The sequence below is a fragment of the Rhinoderma darwinii genome, chromosome 2 (assembly GCF_050947455.1).
Source record: "Rhinoderma darwinii isolate aRhiDar2 chromosome 2, aRhiDar2.hap1, whole genome shotgun sequence".
Taxonomy (NCBI): Eukaryota; Metazoa; Chordata; class Amphibia; order Anura; family Rhinodermatidae; genus Rhinoderma; species Rhinoderma darwinii.
This window is the reverse complement of record NC_134688.1, coordinates 126,904,142-126,927,474: the sequence shown is the minus strand read 5'-3', so window position 1 is coordinate 126,927,474 and position 23,333 is coordinate 126,904,142. Positions and strand designations below refer to the sequence as shown.

Below are 23,333 nucleotides of genomic sequence, written 5' to 3'. Positions count from 1 at the left end.
AACGTTCAACAGTAACTTGCGGCTTCTGCCAATATTACGGTCATGTTTCTTCCACTCTTTGGGTGCAATGAGAATAGTTTAATGAAAGAAAAAAAGGTGTCTAAAAGTTGTGAATAAATGACGTACACTACAGCTACATTTCCAGCAGGTACTTCTGGGATTACTTGCGTGATCAGCTGTGCTTCATTTTTTTGCCCACTCTACCGGAACCTATTAGACTATTCTAGACAGGGAATATGTAGCATTTCAACAAACCGCTGCTTCAAGTGACAGTCTTCACCTGCCTGGAAGGCAGAGCGATACAGATCACTGATCTAATTTCTCCAAGGGGACCACATAATGATCCGAATAGCACAGAATTTGAGCTTGTACTTTAAGGAGAAGCAACACAATCGATAAGAGTAAACAGGTTCACGTTCCAGCACCTGCCTTCAGAAACCTGTAAATGAAGCTAAAAGTCCAAAGAAATAAATGGATCACAAAACAGGGAGTGACACAAGATGCGCTCTGCCGGAATTTGCATAGTGTTTGTGACAAAGATGCATTCTGCTCGGGTGCTCTGGGCCTCCCTCACATAGGAATGGTATTCCCAACAGAGGTTGTTGGATAAAGACATGTTTAACTACTGTACTATTACACAAGAACATCACACGGAGCGGTGTAAGCATTTTCCACAGTCATTGTTTACTTTCATTGTACAAGAACGTACAGGTAGGTCAAATTAATTAACCATTTTGATGCCGAGAATTTTCACACTTGATATGTACAATAAAAAAATTCATACTAAACCCCTATACCCAAATATTTTTTGAAGCAGACACCTAGCACATTGTCAAAATGAAACTCAGCACTTTTACACAGAGGAGCCTTCATGAAATTTTGCATCAAAATGTAACTTGTAAAAAATGCAAAGAAATGTATGTTTGTAAGGCTAAGTTCACACTACCGTTGTCGCCCGTTCAGGTCACTTCCGTCAGAGCAAGAGATGACTGAAAATCCAAACTGAAAGCATCGCTTACTGTACGTTTGAATTACCATTGATTTCAATGGTAATTATTTTGTTTCAGTTGGGTTCCGTTTTGGTTTCCGGATCTTTTCACAGAAGTAAAAAAAAAGTGCAGTCTGCAGCACTTTTGCTTCCCTAAAAAAAATCAAAAAAAAAATTTAGTGGAACAGAGGCAAGCTGAATCCAAATGAAACAAATTGAAATTAATGGTAATTCAAACGGAAGCGATGCTTTGCGTTTGGAATTTCGGTCATCTCTTGCTCTAACAGAAGAGACACAACCAGGAGACAACGGTAGTGTGAACTTCGTATTCAGGAGGGAAGGATCAGAAGTGTGAACATTGTCGAACAAAAAAAAAAAAAACAGTCGGACCCAAGCAGAAAACGTGGAACACAACACCATTTAAAAACAAAAGTTCAAGATGTGTAGGAGGTCACACGTCCCTTACGTCTTTATGAAAAAATCTTCACAATCACTAGACCTGAGGAGACCAAAAATTTGGTGTTAAAGAGGCTCTGTCACCAGATTTTGCAACCCCTATCTGCTATTGCAGCAGATAGGCGCTGCAATGTAGATTACAGTAACGTTTTTATTTTTAAAAAACGAGCATTTTTGGCCAAGTTATGACCATTTTCGTATTTATGCAAATGAGGCTTGCAAAAGTACAACTGGGCGTGTTGAAAAGTAAAAGTACAACTGGGCGTGTATTATGTGCGTACATCGGGGCGTGTTTACTACTTTTACTAGCTGGGCGTTCTGATGAGAAGTATCATCCACTTCTCTTCAGAACGCCCAGCTTCTGGCAGTGCAGATCTGTGACGTCACTCACAGGTCCTGCATCGTGTCGGCACCAGAGGCTACAGTTGATTCTGCAGCAGCATCAGCATTTGCAGGTAAGTAGCTACATCGACTTACCTGCAAATGCCGATGCTGCTGCAGAATCATCTGTAGCCTCTGGTGCCGATGTGTCCTCGCTCGTCTGACACGATGCAGGACCTGGGGAAGTGACGACACAGCGTGATCTCTGGAGAACACGGCTGTGTCTGCACTGCCAGAAGCTGGGCGGTCTGAAGAGAAGTGGATGATACTTCTCATCAGAACGCCCAGCTAGTAAAAGTAGTAAACACGCCCCGATGTACGCACATAATACACGCCCACTTGGACTTTTACTTTTCAACACGCCCACTTGTACTTTTGCAAGCCTCATTTGCATAAATACAAAAATGGTCATAACTTGGCCAAAAATGCTCGTTTTTTAAAAATAAAAACGTTACTGTAATCTACATTGCAGCGCCGATCTGCTGCAATACCAGATAGGGGTTGCAAAATCTGGTGACAGAGCCTCTTTAAGCTAGAAATTTTAAATAAACTAAACCGCATATAAAACACAAGGATTACACACCCATCCTATAAATTTACTGAAAGCAGACCACCCGATTGCAGTTGTCTAAACATGCTGCTTAAAACCATAACCAACTTCATGTAACGAATTAAGGCTTCCTTTAAACAATTTTTTCTGGCGTTTTAAACTGTATGGAAAAAAACAACCCTTTAAAACGCCTGCATTTTTTAAAATATTACAGTGTTTTTAATTTATGGTCATTTTCTACATGCTTTTTTTTCCTGGCCTATAGAGGAGCCTATGGGGAAAAAAACACATGAAAAAGATGCCACAGCCAGAGCATACTGTGTTTGGAAAAAAAAAATGACACTGGCCACGAAAATGCAACCAAAATGCCACAAGCAAAAACGAAGTACAGTAAGTAGTGCGCTTTATATTTTACTATACACTTTAATATAACATGCGGCTGCGTAAAAAAAAAATGCACCAAACGAGAATAAAAACGCCATGAAACGCATAGAAAAATACAGCCAAACGCTTGTCATTGAAAACAGCTAAAATCTAACATTTGCACCTAAAACTCACATCCAAGCAGAGGCTTACACACGAAACACTGTAAAAATGATAGATCAAAGTGTGTGAAGTATATATATGCCACAAAGGTCTACATCAACAAGAACTCCATGCCACATTTGGCCTTCTACAGCAAATGTGCTAAAAAAAACATATAGACCACACCACAAACAAATTCTATGCTACCAAAATCAATTTTTTTTGTGAGCGCACAGCATGCCGTGTATAAAAGTACAACTTCATTTATTTGCCCAACCACTGTCACGCAACTTAGTGAAACGCAAAACAGTTCATAAGCAAAAATTGCAATAAAAATTCTATTTTATCGAAACGCTTACTAAAGCAGAAAACAAAATGCATTCTGCAAAAAAAAACGAAGGTGTGAGGAGTTCATACATATTACACATGTCTACTTTTCTGGTTGTGTGTTACAGAAGAACAGAAGATAAAGCAATGGGAGACTACTTCAGCTGAATGCTCTATGAGATATCCTGCTGGTAAACTGGGAGTACGGGGGGGACGACGACAGTGTGCAGCATGTGTATGCAGGGAGCTCTCTGAAGTGATCTTGCTTCGTGCTGGATGTAGTTATATCAGCAGCAAAGTTAGATTCCTGTGTATTAGGAAGGAGGCTACAAAAAGCACCAGCAGTGGTAAGTTCTGTCACAGCTTTCTCCTCAGTGTTTGGCTCCTGCTGGCTCTGTACGTGTGTAGTGAGAAATCAAAATTAATCCCTTACAAACAGCTGTGTCCATTAGCGAGTTAACCCTTTACAAGCAGCTGTATCCTCCTCTTGCAGATTAAAGCAGATACATTAGACTATCCTGCCCTATGTAAGAGCATCATCGCATTGAGACAGGTCTGCTCTCCTATTAGCTAGAACAAACACGCTTAAAAAAAAAAATCACACCGGACTATTTGTCCAGTGTATTTCTGAGGAGATCACTGCCCCCTCTGTCCCCATCTCCGCCGCTCCTCTCAGTGGTGATTAACGGCTTGCTTCTGTGTATCTGCATACACAGCAGCCCACCAATCCCTGAGAGTATGTGGAGGGTAGCGATCCCTTCATTCCTTTTTACAAGGAGTGCAAAATAAAGGGTTCTTAAATCATCACTAACTTTTTAACAAGCTTTGCATAAATCAATAGTACACGCAAATTTTGAAAAATGCCTCTTTCTTCACTTTCCATCCCTCTCCTCAACTACTCACACACTCTGAATTTATTGTTAAATCTGTCTTCAAGATGAGATGCACAATCAGCAGGATGAGGGGAGGAGGTAAAAGGAGCAGAGTGAGAGAGAGGCAGAGAGAGACACACAGACACTGTTGCAGCTTCTGGTAAGTGTTCTATGTCACCCCAGGGCTGGATACACAGCTAAACTGCTCATTACTACTGTATTATCTCCTTCATGCTGCTGTTGTCTCAATGCATGTGATAGATCGAGATAGCAGGATTCTCCTCTTTGTATAAAGTGTATAGCAGACATAGCCGTTTGGCTCAACCCACTAACTCAGAGAAAACTGAGAATTAGAGACAGTGCCTTCAAAGGGATAAACTGCTATAAAAAAAAAAAAAACAGAATACAAGTTATATAATGGCCAGAAGTAGTTATTCCTCATGTACACAAATATGTCAGCTTATTCTTAAAAGTCACATACGCTTTAAGACAACATGGAGTAATTAACCCCTTAAGGACACAGCCTGTTTTGGCCTTAAGGACACAGCCTATTTTTTCAAATCTGACATGTGTTACTTTATGTGGTAATAACTCCGGAATGCTTTTACCTATCCAAGCGATTCTGAGATTGTTTTCTCGTGACACATTGGACTTTATGATACTGAAAAAATTTTGCCGTTAAATTCAATATTTATTTGTAAAAAACACCAAAATTTAGAGAAAATTTGCAAAAATCTGCATTTTTCTAAATTGTAATGTATCTGCTTGTAAAACAGATAGTTATACCACACAAAATAGTTACTAGTTAACATTTCCTATATGTCTACTTTATGTTTGCATTGTTTTTTGAACGTGCTTTTATTTTTCTAGGACGTTACAAGGCTTATAACTTTAGCAGCAATTTATCATATTTTCAAGAAAATTTCAAAAGGCTATTTTTTCAGGGACCAGTTCAGTTCTGAAGTGGCTTTGAGGGCCTTATATATTAGAAACCCCCTATAAAACACCCCATTTTAAAAACTGCACCCCTTAAAGTACTCAAAACAGCATTCAGAAATTATTTGAACCCTTTAGGCATTTCACAAGAAATAAAGCAAAGTAGAGGTGAAATTTACAAATTTCAATTTTTTTTTACTAAATTCATTTGTAATACAGTTTTTTCTGTAACACAGAAGGTTTTACCCGAGAAATGTAACTCAATATTTATTGCCCAGATTCTGCAATTTTTAGAAATATCCCACATGTGGTCCTAGTGCGGTAAAGGACCGAAACACCGGCCTCAGAAGCAAAGGAGCACCTGGTGGATTTTGGGGCCTCTATTTTATTATAATATATTTTAGGCACCATGTCAGGTTTGAAGAGGTCTTGTGGTGCCAAAACAATGGAAACCCCCCAAAAGTGACCCGATTTTGGAAACTACACCCCTGAAGGAATTTTTCTAGGGGTATAGTTAGCATTTTTAGCCCACAGGTTTTTTGCTAAATTTATTGGAACTTGTCTGTGAAAATGAAAATCTACTTTTTTTCTGAAAAAACATACGATGTTTTCGTTTTTACAAGGAATAAAGGAGAAAAAGCACCCCAACATTTGTAAAGCAATGTCTCCCGATTACGGCAATACCCCATATGTGGTAATAAACTGCTGTTTGGACCCACGGCAGGGCTCAGAAGGGAACTAGGGCCATTTGGATTTTGGAGCGCAGATTTTGCTGGAATGGTTTTCGGTGCCATGTCGTGTTTGCAAAGCCCTGGAGGGACCATAACAGTGGAAACTCCCCAAAAGTGACCCCATTTTGGAAACTACACCCCTCAAGGATTTTTTCAAGAGTTATATTTAGCATTTTTAGCCCACAGATTTTTTGCTAAATTTATTGGAACTGGTCTGTGAAAATGAAAATCTACTTTTTTTCTGGAAAAACATACAATGTTTTAGATTTTACAAGGAATAAAGGAGAAAAAGCACCCCAACATTTGTAAAGCAATGTCTCCCGATTACGGCAATACCCCATATGTGGTAATAAACTGCTGTTTGGACCCACAGCGGGGCTCAGAAGGGAAGGAGGGCCATTTGGATTTTGGAGCGCAGATTTTGCTGGAATGGTTTTCGGTGCCATGCCGTGTTTGCAAAGCCCTGAAGGGACCATAACAGTGGAAACTCCCCAAAAGTGACCCCATTTTGGAAACTACACCCCTCAAGGAATTTTTCTTGGGGTATAGTTAGCATTTGGACCCTACACGGTTTTTGCTGAATCTATGGGAATTATGCCGTGAAATTGAAAATCTAAATTTTTTCTAATAAAATGTCGTTTTAGCTCAGATTTTTTCATTTTTACAACAGATAAAGGAGAAAACACACCCCAATATTTGTAAAGCAAACTCTTCTGAGCACAGCAATACCCCATATGTGGTAATAAACTGCTGTTTGGACACATGGCGGAAGTTAGAAAGGACGGAGCGCCATTTGACTTTTGGAGCTCAAGTTTTGCTGGAATGGTTTGCGGCCCCATGTCACATTTGAAAAGCCACTGAGGGGCCAAAATACTGCAAACCCGGCAAAAGTGACCCCATTTGGTAAACTACACCCCTCAAGGCATTTATCATTTGCCTGGACATATGACGGCTTAGGAGTGAAAGGCGCATGTGAGACCAATTTTGGTGATTTTCGCAGCATTAGCCCACAACGGCAGGGCTCTGGGGTCAAATAGTAAAACAAACCCCCAAGTAGTGACCCCCATTTTGGAAACTGCACCCCTGAAGGCATTTTATTAACGGGTGTAGTGAGCATTTTGACCACACAGGTTTTTTTTTTTTCTATTAGAAATGAATGCTCAGTGGATGGTGCAAAGTGAAAATTGCAAATTTCCACAGGTATGTGCCATTTTAGTGCACAATATTTTGTGCCCAGTTCGTGCCACTGAAGACAAATACCTCAAACTGTTAAGCGGGTTCTCCCGGGTATGGCGATGCCATATATGTGGACGTACACTGCTGCTTGGGCACGCTGCAGGGCGCACCATTTGGCTTTTGGAGCGTGGATTTTGCTCGCTAGTTGTTTTGTTTGGGGTATTGCTGGTATTTCAGTTTATGATGTGGGGGCATATGTAAGCTGTGTGGAGAACATCAGGGGTATAATAAGAGAGTATAATAATGCGGTAAATAAATAATAATCCGCAGACGTGGCCGGTGTTGCACTGATAAATGGCGCCCGATATTATCCGCTTTTGGACACTCTGCACATTTTGCATCGCCATATTCTGAGAGCCAAAACGTCTTTATTTTTTCTCCCCCGGAGCTGTGTGAGGGCTTATTTGTTGCGGGACAATCTGTAGATCTCATTAGCACCATTTTGGGGTACATGCGATTTTTTGATCACTTTGTATTAAATTTTTTTGGCAAGCAAGGTGACCAAAAACCTGCAATTCTGATGATTTTTATTATTATTTTTTTTACGGCGTTCGCCATGCGCTATGAATGACAATTTTACGTTATTCTGCGGGTCGGTATGATTACGGCGATACCATATATATATATCGTTTTTCTTAAGTTTTGCAGCGTCTGCACGATAAAATCACTTTTGTTTCAAATAATTTATTTTTGGTGTCACCAGATTCTGAGAGCCATAACATTTTTATTTTTCCGTCAAAAAAGCTGCGGGAGGGCTTGTTTTTTGCGGGACGGGCTGCGTTTTTTAATGGTATAATTTTGGGGTACATGCAATTTTTAGATCCCTTTTTTTATTCTGTTTTGCAAGGGGTAGTGACTAACAAAAAGCGATTCTGGAATAGTTTTTTATTTAATTTTTTTACGGTGTTCACCGTACGGGTAAAATAGCGTGATATTTTTATAGTTTGGGTCGTTACGGACGCGGGGATACCACATATGTGTACTTTTATTTATGTTTTTTGGTTTTTCCTATAATAAAAGACTTATTATAGGAAAAAAGGCTGTTATAGTGTTTTTTAACATGAAACTTATTTTTTTTTTACTTTTTTACAACATTTTTATTAACTTGTTTTAACTTTTACTTTTGTCCCACTAGGGAACTTGAAGGCATGAAGCCCTGATCGCTATTCTAATACACTGCACTACCTACATAGTGCAGTGTATTAGAGCTGTCAGCTATTCACTGACAGCAAGCCTATTAGGCTTCGCCTCCCGGCGGGGCCTAATAGGCTTCCGTACTAGGAAGCGATTGTTAGGCTATGGTTGCCATAGCAACCATCAGAACACTCGCGGGTGCCGATGGTTGTTATTAGCAACTATAGGGTACGATCTAATCACTTAGATGCAGCGATAGCTGCATCTAAGGGGTTAATCGGCCGGATCGGAGCCTTGCTCCGGTCCTGGCCGTTAGGGCACGATGTCAGCTGTGACAAACAGCTGACACCCGCGCCCGTGGCAACCATCGTGGTTGCCGACAGGGCTACAAGCCACTTCGATGCATCGATCACGTTTATCGATGCATCGAAGGGGTTAATCGGCCGGATCGGAGCCTAGCTCCGGTCCTGGCCGTTGCAGAGGGGCGTCGGGCAGCTGATTCCCGGCGGTGATAACGCTGGCTCAGCTTCTGAGCCAGCGTCATCACATACACACGTCATAGAGCTGTGATTGGTCAGTCTGCTTTGACTGACCAATCACAGCGATCGCCGGCAGGAGACCGCTGTGAATGGTCCCCTGCCGTCTTACTGTGCCGATCAACTGTCATAAACAGTTGACGGCACAGTTCTGTCACCTTGTCCTTTGACAGGGTGACAGTTTTTAGCCAGGACGCACCGGTACGTCCCTGTGCCTTAAAGCACTTCAATGCAGGACGTACCGGTACGTCCTGGTGCGCTAAGGGGTTAAAAGTCATTTTTACCATAATGCCCACATGAATAACTTTTTTTTTTTATCTAGTTAGTCGGAATACCGTGTTCAGTCCTTTTGGAACATTACTGGCACACAGCCTATACATGTATTCGCACCCTAAGGCCGGTTTACCATGTAGCGTAAATGTGGCAGAATTTCCGCAACAGAATTCTGTGTGGAAATTCTGCAGCATTTACTCCGCAGCAAAGTGAATGAGATTCATGAAATCTCCACACTGCCGGCCTCCTGGGATGACGTTTCAGCCAATGTGACTGCTGCAGCCAATCACAGTCTGCAGTGGTCACATGTGCTGCAGCGTCATCCAGGGAGGTCGGACTGAAAGTCAGAGAAACGAATTTCGGACAGGATGTGCTGTAGGTTCTCTATCGGATACGCTGTGTAGTTCACAGCATATCCGAACCGTGGGAACCCGGCCTTAAGGTGACTTAGGGAAAATACCGCAAAATGAAGATAATATAAAACCAATAATCATGCCAACAAATACATATAGCAGATAAAACATGGGTTCTTAGCATTGGTCTACACAGGAAACCTCAGGCTTAGAGCGGTTTTGTATATACTCTTGAAATGTAATGTTTTGCCTTTACATTTTCAATGGCATAAAATAAGAAAAAAGAAAAAAAAAAAGGACAAAAATATCATAATACCTTCCAAAGCATGTGCCAGTTATCTAACTTTACCATAAGAAAACGCAATGTGAGAACTTGCCATGTGTATGACGCATAAAGATTTTTCTGCAGACAAGTTAAGAATCTATGTGCGTCCTGAATGCCGGGGACAAGCAATAAAGAAAATCATACATTAGCTGCTTACAGTGCAAAAATGATCCAAACTCATGGTAGTTACTCACAGCCGTTAATATAATATGGCTGGAGTCGTTATTTTCCCAGTTAATCTGTTAGAAACGTGCGGACTATTGCTAGCAGTGTATAGCCAGGTAAACATAATTTTCAGCACCAGTAGCTGTCAAACAGTAATAAACATATCTCTTTAGCACATATGCCACATGAAATAACTTCTCTGCAAATATTGCTTCCTTTTCCCATTGTATTTCTGTACCAGCTTAGGTTTTCATTTTCTCTATATTGACAGTTCCTCTTTATGGCTGAACGATCCCTCAATTATGATAAAGCGACTGCGTAGACTTTCTGGTTCACATTATCAATAGGAGAAGTGGTTGTTTGTACATAAAAATTGCCCTAGTGTTTGATTGTGGTGCAGCCCCGGGTTCTTAAGGGCAATCACATAAGTTAGACGTTGTCTTGGATATTGATAAGTGAATTCAGACATTTCACTTCAGTAGAACAATCAATTTTAAGCTTTACTCATGGTCTTCAGTGTCAAATGACTGGTAAATAGTTTATTGCAAGCCTCCAATTCATCAGTCTTACAAAAACTAGAGTTGCTTCTTGAAAAATCAAGATAATTATGAAATATTACAGCAATTTTGTTCAGCATCCACACTTAAATGGGTCAGCGAGGTGCTACAAAGATAAAGCAGGCAAGATGAGCCAGAGAAAGGTTAATGTATTTTCTATTTAGTGCTGCCTTTCATGTTAAAACTCAAACCACAGAATGCATTAGGGTAAAAAGGAATGTCCAAAGTACAGTGCATTAAAAATGACATTTCAATGAAGGGCTAACTGGAATGAAAGGATGGTTTGGAGAGTTTTCAGAATATGCCCAGGATTACAAACCAGCTAAAATTATTGGTTATAGAAAACTAATAAATAATAATGTATATTATTAAAAGTATTTATGCACTTTCTACTTATTAATGAAATGAAAAAGTTGCAGATTGTCAGATTTGACCCAAGAATAGCGCTTCATCCACTATAGATCAGGCAAAGAAACCACAGAGCAGATGTAAACCGAACCTTATAGCGTACATACAACAACAAATCACAGTTAGGGTGTGTTCACACGCAGTGACCAAAAAATGTCTGAAAACGTCGTATTTTACGACCGTTTTTGGAGCTGTTTTTTAATGTTTTTTAATTGAGTCAATGAAAAACGCCTCCAAAAACGTCCCAAGAAGTGACATGCATTTCTTTTTCGTGGGCGTCTTTTTACGCGCCGTATTTTGACAGCGATGCATAAAATTAAGGCTCGTGGGAACAGAACATCGTAAAACACATTGCAAGCAATGGGCAGATGTTTGTAGGCGTAAAACACCCGAATTACGCCTGAAAACACTGCGTGTGAACATACCCTTACTCAGTACAGACGTCACCATTTTATGGCTGCTGAGGTCTTAATAGCAAAAGTGTTTAAGGACCTGTGCACATCACGTTTTTTTGCCCTACGTTTAGTGTGTACATGGGGAAAGTTCCGGACGTACACATTAAACATGTTCATTGGGCTCCATTAGTCCGACAGAGTACAAAGGTCTATCTTTTTTGCCTCCTTCGGGCTGTTATACATCAGTATACCTTCTTTAGAGGATGGAATAGCATAGAAGACTACAGTTTTATCTTGCAAAAAAATGTATACCGCACAGTATAGTTTAACATGAAAGCCTGAGACCAGTGCCCTACACACACACAAACACACACACACACACACACACACACACACACACAAACACACACAGATATAAGTAATCCTTTAGAATGCTAAAAATGACACGTGGTTAATATTAGTTGAAACAGGTTCAAAAACAAATGTAAGAAATATGAAAATAAAATCACTGTGTATGGCCATGAATGCTACTAACAAGTTACTGGTATTAGTGGAAATATCACTGGTGGTGATCCATAACACTAGAGAACCCAAATAACAGGTTATTTTAATTCTGCAGTTGCTAATATTTCTAGTTAGATGTACGTAGAGGACTGAAAAAGAATTCTATGGGAATCTCTGTGTATGACTGGATATGTTTCACTAGAGCTGTCCACCCACTCCTGAAATTGAGGCTGCGGAGAGAAGGTATTCATTAAAGTAAATGACTTCTAGTTGGATGTGTGCGATGGAATTCACAGGGAGCATTCTGCACAGAATGTAATACAGATGAACCTCCGATAGTTCTAATAAAACCTGAGCCATAATGAACATAATTCTAGATGAATAGAAAACAATTGCATGTTGACAATTGGAATTTATCTTTGAGTAATCTTTACTTAAGTCAAATACGCAGACAAAAATATTTTTTCTAAGTGTTTTCTTGTCTCGAAGGACTTGATATGGTGCAGTATAAAAAGAGTGATTGAGAATATCAGATACGAACATAATGTAAACTTTTCACCAGGTGTTACACCTCTTTCAGTTCGGGCCGTGAAAAACTGTCCGCGTGTCGGCCGCATTTCCCAGCCCGACCGCTGTACACGTGAACGGGACTCTTGGCATCATAGACATTTTATGATGCTGGGAGTAGCTGCCTCCCCGCGGAACTGCTGTTCCATACTGAACCAAACTATATAATACGGAACAGTAGTTCCACGGGGAGGCAGAGACTCCTAGCATCATAAAAGTCTATGATGGCAGGAGTCCCATACACCCGTACCACGGTCGGGCCAGGAAACGCAGCCGACACGCGAACTGTTTCTCACGGCCCGAACGTGGTCGTGTGCAAGAGGTGTTAGTCTCTACAGTTATTTTTATTTTTTTAATAAGAGCCAGCTAGGCACATTTATCAGTACTACGGTTCTCCGTCAGGCTGGTATACGTCAGTATACACGTTGCAGTTGAGGTGCGGTTAGCACTGCATAAAAAAAAACCATCTCCGATAACCACGATTTTTACCACGACTTGATGCGTTTTTCGATGCAGTTGTGGTGAAAAACGCAACTGCATCAAAAAACAAACCAAGTCACTGTAAAAACGCATGCGGTTTTTCAAAGCAGTTCTTACCGCACCCCACCCGCAACGTGTGAATGGACCCTTGCACTTCTGAAGGCCCTTACATTATATTTAAAAATAGAATTCCATGTGAAATCATCAAGGTTCCATGTGGTCCATTTGTTGTTGTTTTTTCTGAATGTATAAGGGTACATCCACATACAGTATAAATACTGGGAAGTTTTCACCCGGATTTTACGTGCAGAAATTTCAGTGTTTTCGCAAGAGAACTGGACATGCTACAAATTTAGAATCCGCACTGCACGTCAATATCTGCACGTGTTTTCTGTGGGTTTTACTCTGCAGCGTGTGGATGAGATTTGTTCAAATCTCATCCAATTTGTGGCTACTGTATTACGCTGTGGATTGTCCAACAGATGATCCAGACTGAGAACTCTGAGGGGTTTAAACACCTTCAAAAAACAGAAATGAAATGCCATGCTTTACCACAAACTAACATTTATTCCGTTTTAATATCTGAAGACTGGGAAAGCAACAGTTCCAGTTACAGATTTTTGGTAGACATATGTCACGCAAATAATAATACAAGATAGGATAGATTATATCCTAATTCACATTATATTTTATACAGTTAGAAAGCTAAATGAGCTAATGATGTTAAAAGAATTTGTAAACATTTTTTACATTTTTATATATTTTTTCTTTAAGAAGGACGCATGGCCCAGGATGTATTGAAAATCCTCTCATGATCACCAAAAAAAAAAAAAGGCAGGGCGGCTGCAGGTTCCAGCTTAACTCTGGGAAGGAGAGTATATTCTATGGAGCAGGTTAAATTGTATCCAATGGAATTAAGTTTGATCTTCCTCGAATGCATGTTGGCCAAAAGTGATGAGCCGTTGCGAGTGAACCGATGACGCAGGGATGGGGGCTCAAGAGACTTCCAAAGGGGTGGAATACATGCCTTTATGTTTCAGCAAGGAGTGTCCGCCTTTCCAGAGGGAGAAATGTCATTGTGATGGAGGAAAACCGCTGGATCTAAATGTTTCTATTTTTATAGCTGCCAACAAAACAGATGATTAATTATAGCTTTATTACATTAGTGAAATGAAATGTACAGTGGATATAAAAAGTCTACACTTTTAAAATGCCAGGTTACAAAATCAGTACCAGATCAATCATTTCAGAACTTTCTCCACCTTTAACGTGAACCATAATCTGTACAATTCCATTGAAAAACAAACTGAAATATTTTACGGTGGAAAAAGAAAAACTATAATAATGTGATTGCATAAATATGCACACCCTTAAACTAATACTTTGTTGAATCACCCTTTGACTTTATCCCAGCATTGTGTTTTTGGGTAGAAGTCTATCAGCATGGCACATCTTGACTTGGCAATTGTTGCCCACTCTTCCTTGCGAAAGTGCTCCAAATCTGTCAGATTGCGAGGGCATCACCCGTGTACAGCCCTCTTCAGGTCACCCCACAGATTTTCAATGGGATTCAGGTCTGGGATCTGACTGGGCCACTCCAAAACATTGATCTTCTTCTGGTGAAGCCATTCTTTTGTTGATTTGGAGGTATGCTTTGGGTCATTGTCGTGCTAAAAGGTGAAATTCCTCTTCATCCTTAGCTTTTTAGCAGAGGCCTGCAGGTTTTGGGCCAATATTGATGGATATCTGGAACTGTTCAGAATTCCCTCCGCCTTGACTAAAGCCCCAGTTCCAGCTGCCGAAAAACAGCCCCAAAGCATAATGCTGCCTCCAATATGGGTATGGTGTTCTTTTGGTGATGTGCAGTGTTGGCTTTGCAACAAACACACCTTTTAGAATTATGGCCAAAAAGTTAAACTTTGGTCTCATCAGACCATAACGTTTTCACATGCTTTTAGCAGACTTGGTGTAGGTCTTTGCAAAACAGATTCGGGCTTGGATGTTTTTCTTTGCTAGAAAAATCTTCCGTCTTGTCACCCTACCCCACTGCCCAGACATATGAAGAATATGGGAGATTGTTGTCACATGAACTACACAACCAGTACCTGCCATAAAGTCCTGCTGTTCCTTTAATGTTGCTGTAGGCCTCTTGGTAGCTTCCCGGACCAATTTTCGTCTTGCCTTTTCATCAAGTTTTGAGGGACATCCAGTTCTTGGTAATGTCACTGTTGTGCCAAATGTAATCCACTTCTTGATGACCATCTTCACGGTGTTCCATGGTATATCTAATGCCTTGGAAATTCTTTGGTACCCTTCTCTTGACTGTTGCCTTTCAACAATCAGATCCCTTTGATGTGTTGTAAGCTCTTTAAGGAGCATGGCTTTTGCGGTCACATGCAACAAAGAAAATGTTAGGAAAATCCTAATAGAGCAGCTGAACTTTATATGGGGTTACTCGGAATCACTTTAAATAATGGCAGCTGTGTACCGACTACTATTTAACATGAGTTTAAATGTGATTGGATAAATCTGAACATTACCACATACCCAATTATAAGAGGGTGTTCACACTTCTGCAACCACGTTATTTTTGTTTTTCAATGGAATTGTACAGATTATGGGTCACATTAAAGGTGGAGAAAGTTCTGAAATGATTAATCTGGTACGGATTTTGTAACATGATACAAATTGGCATTTTAACAGGGGTGTGTAGTCTTTTTATATCCACTGTAAGCGCCACCGAAGAGAACATTTAAGAGGACTTGTCACCATCAGCAGAGACTGATTCTACTTCATGATTATACGTTGTGGCCCGTTCATATTAATGTTCTTATAGACATTAAGATTAGGGCGAAGTGATTTCTAATATAAAGTGAAGAATATATCATGTGTAACAAGTGAAGCTCTATCTCCTCTCTAATTACTGCCCCACAACAATTGGTTGCTGCCAGTCATATGGCACACGTCATATGGCATAGCAGTATAATTTTTACAATGCAATGATCTTTCCATAGCAACAATTAACACAGGTAACAGGTTCACTTTAAATAAAGGAAATACTAATGAAAAACAATAAAGACTAAAAAGTGCAGTTACTTCTATCCTTTACATCTATCCTTACCTGTTATTGCTTTTTGGGGTGTAATCAGTATCAGTTTATGATATATTACATTGTGGACATATATTTAACTTTGTGTCTTCTTGCCATTTTTCAGTAACTCAATTTGTAGTAAATATGGCAGATTTACTAATACTGTGTACATTTTAGACAGTGTAAAGTTAGACAAGCCAGTCAGAAGATGCACCAAATGTATCAAAGTGGCACATGCTGTATGATAAATTTGGTGCATCTTGCTAAAAAATGCTAGTCAATTTTCCTTATACCACCTCTGTTAGCCTACTTTATGCCAATTTTTAGTGCCACAATATTGCCACACAGAGTCACATTCTAGACCATACCTACTTCTCGAGCGAGCCGCAAAAAGTGTCAAACAGTTAAGAAATGTGGCGCGTGGCGTATATGGCTGAATTTTGGCTCAATTTGAGACAGAATTCTACTGCATTTTGAATAGTAAATCTGACTGAATGAGTAAAGGGTCGGCTTGTATCTGAAGGCTGGAGATGCAGTGAGGGCTTTGACCAATCAGATTTATCAGAGTCTGTCAGGTGACATGACTAGTTAGCTGCTAAATTCAGAATTCTAAGATAGAGCTGGACAAAGGCAGAGGCCCAAACAAATATTAATGCGCAGCCATTGTCAAGATACAGAGATAAAATTCAGGACAACTACACCATACACTTTAGATAGCGTCAGCCAAACGATATTGCGGCCGACAGTTATCCTTCCCGACTCCCATATACATAACACGTGTTTTCAATGGGGAGAAGGTAGAAAGCCACTGCCAGACACCTATCTACTAATGAACAAAAGGATCGAGCATGTTGAAATTCAACATGCCCGACCATTCTCTCCCGTCATCTGTTGTCAGGGGAGAGGGGAAGCCACCATTCATAGGAGATGGTCGAAATCTGTGGGTTAGCCGACATTAATGTATGAGCATTAGTTACAAAAAGAAAATCAGTCACGTAGAGCAGAAGATTTTATTTTTATTTTTTTATAGGATTCCATAATTATTGGTCCAAAAACATGGCAAAAACATAATTTTGGTGACAGATGCGCTTTAACATTTAACATACATGTGATACGTTTTCAATGTCCTCCTAAGACAGGATTAGGGCTTGGTTGAATGCTTATTACATATGAGAGTCGAAGTTTCCTTTTCACAAATGCTCAGCGATATCAAGGTGGCTCTACAATTGCAGACACGAGCTCTTAGCTTGATCTATCCTCCGGCCTGTTAATGTTCTGCCTCATAAAGCTGTAAAATGAATGACAAAGGACAGAGATGTCCACGTCAGGCCAAAACGCTGACCACAGTGCCGATTGCTTACCGTGATTAGCAGCGAACTAGACTTCTCTCCGTCATATTGAAATCCTCCTACACTTTTCCTATTTACATCTCCTAAAAGACAATTGCATTGTGCCAGGCAACACCACATTATAGGTATTTATTTATTGTACGTTCGAGATTTACAATGACTTATTACAAGCATAGCGGAATTCCAACATCGTGTCAACGATTACTGTTCGTATGATTGAAATCCTTTACAAGGGTGCTGATTGGAATCTCTTTAGCACAGCTGTGCAGGTAATATCATTTATTTCATTTCTTTCAAGCCAGTCAACCATGTACGCACAGCCAGGTAATGTGACAATCTCCTTTAACTCTAGCATATTAATTGAGAGATACAACTTGGTGGGGGAAGTGGAATCAATGGTTTCGTAAAGCTTGTTACAGGTTATCGACTTTGTGTTACTAAACCACAATCCAGCACTTTCTCTGCCGCATGAATCTTAATTTATAATGTGCCCCACTGAGTGCAGTTTATTAAATTGCACCCTGCAGTTTTAAGACGTCTCCAATCAACATTAGTCCTGGAGTTTATTACAGCAAAGATATGTTGTTTGAAGGTTATTCATAGCGTTGTCACTGATGTCTCATCCAACACAGTGCATAAATGAAAGATTCTGACTCCCTTTACAAGAAATAGTCCTGGCCATTGACTGATCACCACAAGAGGCGATGATGTCATTTATGAAATTTTTCTTTAAGTTTTCATACTGAATACAACAATGAGAAGACTGCAGTAATATCTGGCATGGATCTTTCGGGACCCCAAGCGGCTGCAAATTTTAGATCACTGAACTGAAAGATTGTCAAAACCAGATGTATTTCAACTGGTACTGTACACATGACCACTGTATATGAAGTTTAACACCTTCCATTCCACCCAACATAGATTAACGGGCTGCAGCACTGGTCCTTGCGCCTGCAGCCCGTTAATCTACGTGTGTTCCTAACAGAGCACACGGGCGCTCCCCCCGCAGCCTGGCATCTCCCAGTACAGGCTGCTACTAGCCGCCTTAGTACTGGGGGAAAACATCTGGTCGGATCACAGCGGTGATCCGTACTGATTAACCCCTTAAATGCGGCAGTCAATAGCGACCGCCGCAATTAAGTTGTTACAACAATATTGGCACACCGATACGCGATTGTTGCGAACAAAGAGGCAGGACCTAATATGCCCCCAGTCCGCTTGAAACTGACAGGTATAATACCCTGCAATACATAAGTATTGCAGGGTTTTATAACAACGATCCAACAATTGGATCTTCAAGTCCCTAGTAGGACAAAAAAAAAAAAGTTCCAAATTTTTTTTTAAAAAAAAGTAACATTTAAAAAAAAAAATTAATAAATCGGCCTATCCTTTATAAAGTCCTTTCTTATCAGAAAAAAAAATTAATAAACTATGCGTAATTGGTATCGCCGCATCCTTAACAGCCTGAACTATAAAAATATAATGTAATTTATCCCGCACGGTGACCGCCATAAAATAATAATAAAGAAACGATACCAAAATCGCTGTTTTTTGTCACTTCAGCTCCCAAAAAAATTTAATAAATAGGGATCAAAAAGTCGCATGTACTCAAAAATGGTACCAATAAAAACGACAGTTTGTTCCACAAAAAACAAGCCCTCACACAACTTTGTTGATGGAAAAATAAAAAAGTTGTGGCTTTTAGACTACGGCGACACAAAAACTAAATAAAATTTTTAAAACTGTGATTTTATCGTGCAAGCACCGTAAAACATAAAAAACCTATATACATATGGTATCGCCGTAATCGCATCGACCCGCAGAATAAATATGTCCTTTATAATGCACGATGAACGCCGTAAAAAAAAAAAAGAATAAAAAACAAGAGACGTTTTGACTGTCTAATTACACTAAATTCAGCAAAAAAAACCTATGGGATCAAAATGCTCACTATACCCCTAGATAAATTCTTTTTAGGGCTGTAGTTTCCCAAATGGGGTCACTTCTGGGGGATGTACACTCATTTGGTCCCGCAGGGGCTTTGCAAATGTGACGTGACACCCAAAAACCAATCCAGCAAACTTGAGCTCCAAAAGCCAAATAGAGCTCCTTCGCTTCTGAGCCCTGCCATGTGTCCAAACAGACGTTTAATACCACATGTGGGGTATTGCCGTAATCAGGAGAAATTGCTTTACAAATGTTGATGTGCTTTTTCTTTTTTATTCCTTGTAAAAATTCATAATTTCTACGTTTTATTGGAAAAAAATTAGGTTTTCATTTTTACGCACGAATTCCACTAAATTAAGCAAAAAACGTGTGGGGTTAAAATGCTCTATACCCAATGATAAATTCCTTGAGAGGTGCAGTTTGCCAAATGGTGTCTTTTTGGGAGTGTTTCCACTATTTTGCCACCACACGACCTCTTCAAACCTGACATGGTGCCTAAAATATATTCTAATAAAAAGGAGGCCCCAAAATCCTCTGGGATTTGCTCCTTTGCTTCGGAAGTCTCTGTTTCAGTCCATTAGCGCACTAGAGCCACATGTGGTATATTTCTAAAAACAGCTAAATCTGGGCAATAAATATCGAATTGCGTTTCTCTGGTAAAACCTTTTGTTACAGAAAAAAAATGGATTTTCAAAAAATAGGCTTTTGAAATTTTGTGAAAAATTGATGCTAAAGTTCTAAGTCTTGTAACGTCCTAGAAAAAAAAAAAAAGGATGTTCAAAAAACGATGCCAACATAAAGTAGACATATGGGAAATGTTAATTAGTAACTATTTTGTGTGGTATTGCTATCTGTTTTACAAGCAGATACATCAAACTTTAGAGAAAATTAGCAAACATTTACACTTTTCTAAATTTTAGTGTTTTTCACAAACAAATACTGAACTTATTGATCAAATTTTTCCCTTAAAGTACAGTATGTCACGATAAAACAATATCAGAATCGCTTGGATAGGTAAAAGCATTCCCAAGTTATTACCACATAAAGGGTCACGTCAGATTTGGAGAAAAAAAACGGCTGCGTCCACAAGGCCAAAACAGGCTCAGTCCTGAAGGGGTATAAAAGGTTTATCCCGTTTTAGCAAATTATGTTATTTTTTTCTATAATTAAAAGTTATACAATTTTCCAATATACTTTCCAGAATAATTCATAGAGGTTTTCAAGATCTCTGCCTGTTATTCAGAAGGAACATTCATGATTTACTTCTAGATGATAAAATTCTGTCCATGGTCATGTGATGGAAACACAGGTGCATGGCGCGTTACAGTATGTGTATCAGAGCAGTGTCTACTAGCAATCCCAGCACCTGGGTGTCCATCACATGACCATGGACAGAATTTTATCCACTAGAAGTAAACAATAAATGTTACAACTGAATAACAAGCACAGATTTTGAAAACTGAGGAATTACTATACAAAGTATAGTGGAAAATGGTATAACTTTTGAGTGTACAAAAAAGTTATATAAATTTGCTGAAACCAGACAACACCTTCCCACAAAATGACTTATATGTAACGTCATGTCAGGGAAGGGGGAAGTATGGAGCGGACACACGGCAGTATTACAGCTGACTCCTCGTGCCAATAGCCAGGATAGTGACCACGGCAGTGGCGTAACTACCGCTATATCAGCCGTAGCAGCTGCTATGGGGCCCGCAGCATGAGGGGACCCGTGCCACCCACCGGCACGGGCCCCCCCCCCCCATGGCCGGAGGCTCCGCTAGCAGCTGCTATGGCTGCTACAGCGCGACGCCACTGAAGACATGCATCCCCTATCCACAGGACAGGGGATACATGTGTGATCGCTGGGGCGCCCAGCAATAAGGAGAACGGGGGACCGAAAGTCCCCTGAATTTCTTCATGACAAACCTTGGACTTCCGGAGTCTGTCTGCAGCTCCATGGGAATGGCTTGCGCACCGGTCGCACTTCTGCGCATGCGTGACCAGCGTTCCTTTCATTTTTATTAAAGAGCGCAGACGCCGGAAGTCCGAGGTTTGTCATGGAGAACTTTGGGGGACTTTGGGTCCCCCGTTCTCCTTATCGCTGCCAGCGATCGCACATGTATCCCCTATCCTGTGGAATACATCTCTTTTGTAGGACAAACGGTAGGCCGTTTTTTTGGGGGGGGGGGGGGGGGCTATATTGCGTTTTCTACAGGGGGGTCTGTATGGCAATATCTACAGGGGGGCCGTATGGCGTTTTCTACAGGGGGGGGGTCTGTATGGCAATATCTACAGGGGGGCCGTATGGCGTTATCTACAGGGGGGCCGTATGGCGTTATCTACAGGGGGGCCGTATGGCGTTATCTACAGGGGGGCCGTATGGCGTTATCTACAGGGGGGTCGTATGGCGTTATCTACAGGGGGGCCGTATGGCGTTATCTACAGGGGGGCCGTATGGCGTTATCTACAGGGGGGCCATATGGCGTTATCTACAGGGGGATTTGGGGCTGTAAGGCATTATCTACAGGGGGCTGTTTATGGCGCTATCTACAGGGGGCTGTGTATGGTGCTATCTATAGGGGGCGCTGTGTGGTGGAATCTATAGGGAGGCACTATCTACAAGGGGGGGTTGTGTGATACCCAGTGGAGGGGGGGCCCCAGTCAAAAGTTTGCTATGGGGCCCAGTCTTTCCTAGTTACGCCCCTGGACCCTGGCATCTAAGCCGGGCAGGCCCGCTCTGTCATCCCACAGGCAATGCGATTGCATGGTGTTGATGCTTTGTCATTGCAGCCAGGAACCTATTGAAAGCCTTCAGGTCTTCCATTTTAGTACAGTTTAAAGTACAATTCACTACAGTACATCCGTATTGCAGTGTATTGTACCAACGATCAAACTATGGCATGTTCAAATCCTCTAGAAAGTCGAGCTGAAGTATTATGGACGACGCTGTAACTGGAATGGCTATTAGAAGAATAATTGGCAAACAAATCAAAACAGAATTAGCAGTATTAATTGATTGAATAATTTTGACATAGATACTGGCCTATAGTACAGTTTGTATTGCTTTATTAGATTGCCTTTCTACAAAGTTGTCAAAAACTTCAGTAAAGAGATTCCCCTTAAATCTGTTCATTAGAGGCGCTCCTCTTTTCTTAATCGCACTCTTCACTTACTGAAGACCATGCCAGATCCTCATGCTCTTCTGGAGATCTGGTGTTGTCACTAACATTGATAACAAGAACTGGTGCTCTGTATTCATATGTACTACCAGGACTTTTAGCCATGGCTGCCATCTAGAAGAAAATGGGGTCCAGAACACATAGATTTCCTATTTTTTTTTTATTATTTGACTCAAGATACCTTGTAAAATTCTGTAATTTTTAAAGATTTTTCCTTTAATAATTTTATATTGCGAAATTGTGTAGATCTAAAAAATGTATAGCTGTTATGAGCTACAATGAGAGTCCTGGAATTGCTGGTTAGTCTAGATTGTGGGCCATAATTTTCTTGGTCTGAAGCACATACTGTCAGATAGGCTTCAATAAATATGTTGACATAATGCATCTTACATGTATATTACTACTTCACATTGTAGATCTGCACAGAGCAAGTTACTGGAATAGATCAGCCAATCATCGATCCCCGTGATCATGATGATAATAGTAGAAACTTGCTGATGGTATCCACTTGGATACCACCAATGTCCTTTTGGGATGACTCACAGATCAAAAAAGCAAAAACGGTTGATTACAAGAAAATAAAATAAAAATATTGTGTTTACATATAAAGGGACACTTTTTTTCAGGATCCCTATTTTAGGCAAAACCAAAATTATTCTGAACAAGGTTACATTTTGGGGATAATTTTTCAGTCTATTAAAGATGGAGGTGTTTTTTTTCTACACATACCCCAGGGTACAATACATATTTCCATTCAACTCCCTTAACAGTTCGTGATTAGTCTAGTACAATACATATGTATTGTATGGAATCCTCATTGTGTTCATATACTTTAGCTGGAGAGACAGGGAAGACTGTTCTACTTGAACATAAAACAAGATTATTTCCCGCCTGCTGCAAAGCATTAGTCATAAAATAACACTAAAATAAACATTAATTTTATCATCATGATGCTCAAACAGAGAATACAAAATGGATGTATACCTACATTTTATTCATACAATAGAAAAACGGACTTCGTTGTAGCTTTAAGAAAACTTTAAAGGCTACATAAAACCTTGAAAA

At 40.3% G+C, this 23,333-nt stretch overlaps 1 protein-coding gene across 8 annotated transcripts in view; it reads right to left on the bottom strand.

Annotated features, from left to right (window-relative positions):
• The window catches only part of ENOX1 (ecto-NOX disulfide-thiol exchanger 1), a 686,747-nt gene that overhangs the window by 363,656 nt on the left and 299,758 nt on the right, over window positions 1-23,333 (bottom strand). The window contains exon 5 of one of the 8 annotated variants that reach the window (XM_075852273.1): window positions 947-1,141. The exons of 6 other annotated variants lie outside the window; for them this stretch is intronic. The gene's annotated coding sequence lies outside the window, so the exon portion shown is untranslated. Of the gene's footprint in view, window positions 1-946; window positions 1,142-1,454; window positions 1,481-23,333 lie in introns of those variants that run through there. One more of the 8 variants, XM_075852277.1, reaches the window with a different exon arrangement.